Here is a 7527-nt window from a genome sequence, read left to right as displayed (position 1 = left end):
TTTGGAGATTAGGGTTTAAGGTACCGAAAAACAGACCTTTTTAAACAGATTATTAACGACATGTATTGATTTCACATTTGTTAAAGCAAGTTACAGTACAAGTTTCACATCTTCTTTTTTACTAAACTTCTTTGTGGCGGGGGTTAACATTTTTTTTGGCCGGGCTTATCTGAAAAAGATCCTACTTACCGCTCTTGTCTTTCCTTCCACATGCCGGTAGAAAGGACTCTCCCTACGACAAGAAGCACCACACTCAGGAACACAAAACCTGCTGCCTTGAAGATTCTCACAACCATTCTCTGAAAAACAATGCAGCATTGAAGGTGTATCAGGTGAACAAGTTATTAGTCATTAAAAAATAATCTTAGTTTGGCTCAAAAGCTACAGCTAAGCCATTAAGAATTTTCCAAAAGTGTGAGGCTTCCAGTGTTTCTTTAGACATTTTCTACGGGTGGGGGGATGGATGGGGCACTTGAAGTTTTCGGTTGGGGGGGGGGGGGCGGACTCAATTTTCCGGGGGGTCGGATGGGGGGGGGGGGGGGTGTGGAACGGGCAGACACTGGTAAAAGTGTATATTTCCTATTTAAAGTCTATTTCGTTCGAGCGAAAGGGGGAGGGGGGAGACGTTCTTCGTTCTTGGAGGAGGGAGAGGGGGGGTACGCCTGGAAGAAACTCTGGAAGCTTCTAATCTGAGTTATGGTAATCAATAAAAAAAGAAGGTAAAATGCAAGGGGATGGCGTGGTGTGGCGGGATAGCGTTTGTTTGCCAACTCCAAAAAGTCCCGAGTTCAGACGAGGCTCTTAAGATTGGGACAATGGGAACAGGGCACTACCATCTGTTCCAATTACCCCCACCCCTCCCCGGACATAACCCCACAACATTATCACCTGGAGTAATTATTCCCCCCCCCCGTTATTTACCCCCTGTCAATAACCCCCCCCCCCGTTAATTACCCCCTGTCAATAACCCCCCCCCCCCCTCCGCCCAGTAGGACATTACCCCCGGTCACAACTTGAGGTACAGTTAAGGTTAGGGCTAGAGTTTGAGTTAAGGTTAAGGTTGGTGTTAGGGTCAGGGTTAGGCTTAAACTAATGTCTAGGGTTGGGGCTGAGTTTGGGTTTAGGCTGAGGCGAATGCTTTTTCTTAAGGTTAGGATCAAGGTAATATATAGGTCTAGAGTTGGAGTCAGGATTATTGAGCTTTGGAGAGGGGGGTAATTCCGGGGGTGGGGGGAATTGACAGTGGATAATTGCCCCCTGGGATAAAGGGGTGGGGGGAATGTCCGGGCTGTAAATTAACGGGGGGCGGTGGGTAAGGTTCAAGACCCAAGCCCATCGTGGAGAGAAAACTTCAAAATGAAGGAACTGGTGCCATGCAGATTGTTTTTTTTTTTCCACGGAAGCATACCCAGGATGAAAAGCAGGCTGAAACCGGAGTCAATGGGTCATTTAACGCATAACACGATTAAAAGAATTACTTAATTTTATAGAAGCAAATCCCCATCATTATTACAATTAAGAACTAAGAAGATGAAGAAGAAGCAAAACGCGACAGGCAACATAAGGTTGCATTGAGAAATGTTGACAAAAATCCGTTATATTTCGGGACATCCGAATCTCACAGTTTGCCTGAACCTTTTTTTTACCGCTTTCAAAATTTATTTTCGTCGTTAGACTGTTCCGGTGATTGTCGTTTGTTTTCTAGTGCGTACGGATATTTAATACTAGCTTACTGCTTTGAAGTCTACTTTGTGTTAGTTGTCAGTCAAATCTTAAGTAACTATCAATGAAGTAGGTTTTAAAAAAATGACAGAAGGTTGCTAAATTAAAAAGTATTCTGTTTGCCTATCATGAATTGGTCCATCCTCGTTTTCTTTAATGTTCAAATATTGTTGAGTAGATGAAGTAGAGTTCATATGTTTCTTGAGCTCGGCATATAAACGGATGGTGTGGCCAGCCCTTTACAGTGGCGTAGCCAGGGATCGTCTCAAGGGGGGGGGGGGTTCCAATTTTTACCCGGGGACAAGCTTTCGATTTGCACCCCCCTCAGACTTTTGATATGCACCCCCCCCCCCTCAAACTTTCGATTTGCATACTTTATATATATATATATATATATATATATATATATATATATATATATATATATATATATATATATATATATATATATATACCGAGGTGTCTATGGGGGGGTTTCGAGTTAACAGTGGATGGCTCTGACACCCGACCACACCGGCTCGTATTCGTTTAAGAAGTTGCAAATAAGTTTAAACATACGTTTTGTTAATTTTTGTTTTCTTCCTTTTTCTGACTCTTTGTATTGTATTCAAAATTTTTAAAAATGTAGGCCTATACGTGGACATTTTGCTGAAAGAAAATATATAGTTCTAAGCACTCGCTTATTTCAAAACAGAGGAGTTTAAATATCCAAAAGAAAAATAAATCCAGAGGGCAATAAAAACGCGACTGTTTAAATTAAAAACTCATTACAGACTTTAAAATATTAGCCAAAACGATACTCACGAAAAAATATCTCGCAACTTTAATTATTGTTGATATGATTGCGAATTTTATTTTTTCATTTTGTTCATGTATTTTTCCAGTTCTTCTTTATACGTAAAATTCTCATCACAATACTCATTTCTGAGGGGGTGTTAATAACCTAGACCCACCTGATTTGACGTCACACGTTAACCTCCCCCCCCCCCTTAAATATGAAGATTCATTTTTTAAAGAACATGGATTTCTTTCTCATATATTAACAGTGCGTAGTCATCATTAAGTATAGTCATCTTTTTTTTTTTAAAAAATACAAACGTTATATAAAAAACGCAAAATAACGGCTAGAATACAGTTTCTAACATTACTTTTTAGATTGCAAAAGTGTATCGTCAAAATTTTTCAACCCCTACCTCCCTCTCACCCTCCCCCCCCCCCCCCCCCGTCACAAAGTTCCCAACACCCACACCCTAAGGAGTGTGACATATCTTAATATCTGTTGCGCAGCTTCGAGAGAACATTGCACCAGGCTAGTCAAAGCCTTGATCATTTCTGTTTAAATCTTCCGCCTCAACCCTTTCCTTCAAGAAATAAACAAAACACCTTCCTATCTTATTAAACATACACCCCCTCCCCACATGAAATAACCAAAACACCTTCCTACCTTATTAAAAATACACACCCTTCCCTCTTGAAATGGAGAAAAAAACTCCCTACCTTATTAAATATACACCTCTTACCAGTGGCGTAGCGAGGTCGGGTGTCACCCGGTGCGGCACTTAATGGTGTCACCCCCCAGAGGCATAGAGACCCTTCCCAGGGACAAACTTTCAAATTTTTGATTTGCACCCCCCTCAAACTTTCGATTTGCACCCCCCCCCCTCAAGTTTTCGATTTGCACCCCCCCCCCCCCTCAAACTTTCGATTTGCACCCCCCCTCGAGTTTTTCTCTATATATTTTGCTATTTTTTGCCTTGGTGTCACCCCCCTAAATGGTGTCACCCGGTGCGGTCCGCACCCCCCCGCCCCCCCCCCCTCGCTACGCCCCTGCCCCTTACCCACATGAAATGAATAATAAAGCACCTTCCTACCTTATGAAACATACACCCCCACCCCACTTGAAATAAACAAAACACCTTCCTACCTTATTAAACATACACCCGCCCCCCCCCCCCCCCACTTTAAATGAACAAAACACCTTCCTACCTTATTAAACATACACCCCCTCCCTACTTTAAATGAACAAAACACCTTCCTACCTTATTAAACATACACCCCCTCCCTACTTTAAATGAACAAAACACCTTCCTACCTTATGAAATACGCAGGATAAGGAAGATTATCAATGTAAAAACACGTCACGCATCCACCTTCACAGAGGATAAAGATTTAAGTAGTATTCATATCTGTAACAATTACTAATATACAAAACTATTGCAATCATCATATTTTCTCGTTCATGCCCAAGATAAATGAGGCAGATGAAGTAGAGTTGATCTGTTTCTGTGACCTGGAAATAGTTTAGTCAGCACTATGCCGAGCCGCCTTTAATTTCCCCAACATGAGTCAGGTACCCATCAGAGCTGGGTGGACTCTGGGGCGTTCTACTGACTCGAGCCCGGGGTACGAACTCGAGACTCTCATCTTTAAAATCATGAGCTTTACCATCCATCCATGCAGTTACTATTTCTTTAAGGAATAACTAGATCTACTAATTATACATACATATTTAAACGGTGCAAGTTCGTGTCAATAAGTTTCTGCAAATTTCCAAGTCTTTACTAACTAGATCAGTGGCGTAGCGAGGTCGGGTGTCACCCGGTGCGGCACTTAATGATGTCACCCCCTCAGAGGCGTAGCGACTCTTCCCGGGGACAAACTTTCATTTTGTCGATTTGCAACCCCCCCCCCCCCCGTCAAACTTTCGAATTGCACCCCCCTCAAACTTTCGATTTGCACCCCTCCCCCCCCAATCAAATTTTTCTCTATATATTTTACTATTTTTTGCCTTGGTGTCACCCCCAAAATGGTGTCACCCGGTGCGGTCCGCACCCCCCGCCCCCCCCCCCCTCGCTACGCCTCTGAACTAGATCTAGGTGGGTTGATAGTAATTGATTCAATATAACTACGTAAGCTATAGCAACGCCATTAAGAATTGTCCGAAGTGTGGGGCCTCGTCTGAGTTACCCTAATCAAAATAAGGTGGTGTTGTTTTAAAAGTGAAAGGGGCAGATTTTGGGATGGTTGAGGATAACAGGGGCGTAGCGAGGGGGGGGCGGGGGGTGCGGACCGCACCGGGTGACACCATTTAGGGGGGTGACACCAAGGTAAAAAATAGCAAAATATATAGAGAAAAACTTGAGGGGGGTGCAAATGGAAAGTTTGAGGGGGGGGGGTGCAAATCAAAAACTTGAGAGGGGGGGGGGGTGCAGATCGAAAGTTTGAGGGGGGGGGGTGCAAATCGAAAACTTGAAAGTTTGTCCCAGGGAAGGGTCGCAACGCCTCTGGGGGGGGGGGTGACATCATTAAGTGCCGCACCGGGTGACACCCGACCTCGCTACGCCACTGGAGGATAACAATAATAGACTTCCGAAAATAGGTGTGTTAGGTCGTTAGTAATATTGTAATCTCGACTAGTTTTATGGTTAGAAATTAGGGTTAGGTGTAGACGACTAGGGTTGGGGTGAGCATTGCCATTGCCATTATCAAGCCATGTGCGTATTTAGTTAACTACCAGTAACCTAACAACTTTTTAAAAGAAGATTCTATTATCGGAAACTAGTATACAAAATCATCACAAACCCCCCCCCCCCCCCGATTTTGTTGTAAAAAAAATCCAATGTTCCGCTGTATAATCCGCCATTGGATTGACGGTAGAGTAGTAGACCATAGTCCATAGATCTAGGTCCTCAGCTTGTGAAGATAGATCATGTTTTTTAAACCTTCAACCCTTCTTACGCTGATTTATTTTATCTGTATGTTAAAATGGTATCGATTTTGTCTAAAGTAGATACCATTTGGAAGGTTAAATTTAGAGTAAAACTAGGCTTAAAGTTTCACCAACTTCAGTGGAGAGGCTATCTGTTTTCAGTAGAGCGCCCTTAGCGATGGCGAAACAATTGAAGTCAAGGAAAATTTAGATCATGCTCTACCATTGGTTATACGAAAAGTCTATAAGCCAATCAAATGGCTTAAGACAAATAGTTTAGTATTTAAAAACTATCTTTCTTAGAAAGCCTTTAAAAGGGAAGAAAAATTAATATAAACATGCAGTTCTATTGTTTTGTTAATAATAATAATAAAAAGGTACTAAAGTATAATTAAAGTAATTTATCATTCAAGAAATAAAATTATTTTGTAATTTCTAGGCCAGGATATTAGTTCCGCTAATTTCCCTTTTATTCTTCTTTCTGTATCATGTTCATTAGCGGTGCAAACATGCGCAAAAAAGAAATGTGTATAACAGTAATTCATATTTTCCACCCCGCGTCGTTTTAAATGTACAGTTGTAAAGAAAAACAGAATGGCAGAATGACGCATAATATAACACATTGGATCTAAAGGGTCATCCATAAATGACGTCACTCTTTTATTGACCATTTTTACCCCCCCCCCTCCCCTCGTCTCAAAAAGTCAGGCCTCCCCCTCCTCAAATGGCTTTACACCTCAGCCTACAGCCCCCACCCCTTTACCTTCAAAAGGTGAATTTTGCTTAAAACATCGATATTTTTCCAAAATCTTGTCTGAACTCTGTCAACATGGATTATTTTAATCGATTCCTATTCATTAAAACAGGTTTCTAACAAGCGAAATAGCGGCTAAAATTCGTTTTCTAACATTGCTTTTTTAATAATGCAAAACGTGTAGTGTCACACCATATGAACCCCCCCCCCCCCTCCATCTCCCCTTCATCACACACCGTCACAAAATTACCAAACACCGCCTCCCCCCTACGAGTGTGACGTCATTTAGCAAAAAAATAATATTGATTAGAAACAATTAAAGTTTTAAATAAGGGGTCATTCATCCATGATGTCCACACGGAAGAGAGCGGTGGGGTGGGTCCGAAATAATCGACTTTTGCGGACTCGTGTGTGTGTGTGGGGGGGGGGGGGCGCTTAATTCCACTTTGCATAGCTGATCGACCCTTTGATGGGAGTGTGACGTCACTTTGGTGGGAGTTTGCATGCCTTTGCGTGACGATATGTGTCAGTTTATAAGAGGTGAAAAATCGAAAAAAAAAAAAAGCGAGACGTCACTATTTATAGACTGACCTCGGCAAATGAAGGGATATCGTGGTCAGCACTCTGCCCAGTCGCCTTTACTTTCTGAACGTGAGTCATGCACATATTAGAGGTGGGTGGACTCTCTGACATTCTACGGAGTTGAATATCAATATTTATCTATAGATTTGATTAAATTTTAGGCCAATAATTAAGTTGTTCATGGTGGGTTGTATTAAAATTGTAATTAAGGTTTATTTAGCGGTAAGTTCGTGTAGTAAAGATAATATACCCAATGAAGCATTGCCAATAATTTAGAACAAAAGAATAGGAATGTTGAACCTGTGTGAAAATGGATGTCGTGCACACAGTGCATGTAATTGAATAAAAAAACATAACATACAGTAAAATGGGTCGGCGTGGCCCCTAGCGGTGGGGCGCTAGACTGATAACCAGATAGTTTCGAGTTCGAATCCGGGGTCAAATCAGTGCAACGTCCCTGAGTCCACCCAACTCTGATGGGCACTTAACTCGGCTGGGCATAGTGCTGACCACATTATCCCTTTATATTCCGAGGTCAAGAAACATATGAACACTTCAACTGCCCAAAGGGATCGTTAGGGTTAAAGATGAATCTTTACTTTTTAGCGCAATTTCCATACTAGGGGATTGTTAGCGCTATTTCCATACTGGGGGATTGCGATTATTAACTCGTCATTTCTGGATGGATGGATGGATGGATGGATGGATGGATGGATGTGTGTCCGCAGCGTGTCCGCAGCTTTAAGTCGTATCTCCTCCT

The 7527-nt window shown here is 42.2% G+C and overlaps 1 long non-coding RNA gene across 1 annotated transcript; it reads right to left on the bottom strand.

Moving 5' to 3' along the window:
- Positions 1 to 186: 186 nt before the first annotated feature.
- LOC131933501 (uncharacterized) lies at positions 187 to 5593 on the bottom strand. Its single transcript, XR_009385013.1, has 3 exons — positions 5517 to 5593; positions 3815 to 3872; positions 187 to 299 (listed from the first exon to the last, which is right to left on the bottom strand). It is a non-coding gene; the product is annotated as an uncharacterized LOC131933501 (long non-coding RNA).
- Positions 5594 to 7527: the final 1934 nt, after the last annotated feature.

This window comes from Physella acuta, unplaced genomic scaffold (assembly GCF_028476545.2).
Source record: "Physella acuta isolate Inbredline_101_S28 unplaced genomic scaffold, ASM2847654v3 ptg002531l, whole genome shotgun sequence".
Taxonomy (NCBI): domain Eukaryota; kingdom Metazoa; phylum Mollusca; class Gastropoda; family Physidae; genus Physella; species Physella acuta.
The sequence above is the reverse complement of the archived record's forward strand: the minus strand, read 5'-3'. Positions and strand labels throughout refer to the sequence as shown.